Source organism: Bison bison, unplaced genomic scaffold (genome assembly GCF_000754665.1).
Source record: "Bison bison bison isolate TAMUID 2011002044 unplaced genomic scaffold, Bison_UMD1.0 scf7180017864198, whole genome shotgun sequence".
In the NCBI taxonomy this organism is placed as follows: Eukaryota; Metazoa; Chordata; class Mammalia; order Artiodactyla; family Bovidae; genus Bison; species Bison bison.
In genome coordinates, this window is record NW_011494770.1 from 8,353,128 (window position 1) to 8,353,878 (window position 751).

The following is a 751-nucleotide window of genomic DNA, read 5'->3' on the forward strand; positions in this document are numbered from 1 at the left end:
AGTTCCATTTCTGCCAAGCAAGCCTAAGAAATAGAGTCAGGCAAGGAAGGAAACATGACAAGGACATTCATTGTATATCTCTCAATTATAGATTGAAATAAACTAGGATTGATATGGTGTAAATTAAATCAATTATGTTCTACTTTTGAAATGGAACATTATAAAACCATTTAAAAGAACAAATGCCTTGTAACAGTTAACAAGGTAAGACAACCACAATATATTTTTTTCACTAAAATCAAAAGAAAACAGAAGCAAAAAAATCTGACCTAGATTGTAAAACAATATATGGACTAGGTCCCCATATTACACTTTTACAAAATGTAATTTTATGTATAACAGACTGTGTCTGTGTTTGGGGAGGGGGATTTACTTTGTAATTTAGCTTTACCATTTTAATGTTTGTGATTGAAATACATAGGTTAAAATTGATATTAATAATACCACTTTTATTTTTATCTAAGCATCATTAGCTTTATCTGTGTGCTTGCTTGTTTTATTTGGCAGGGGAAGAATATATTTTGAGAATATATCTTTGGTATATTTTTGTCTTATCTAATGAAACTATGCCTTCTCCACAGGTACAGTAGTATATTTTAGAAACTGCACCTTATACAGATAAAGTATCTAAGAAATTATATGTTAATATTTTTAAGTATTTTTATGGTTTTCTTTCAGCATATCTTTAACATGCTCCAACTCTTCTTGTCTATATTAATTGCGTGCTGCCTTTAGGAGCGATGGAAGCTAC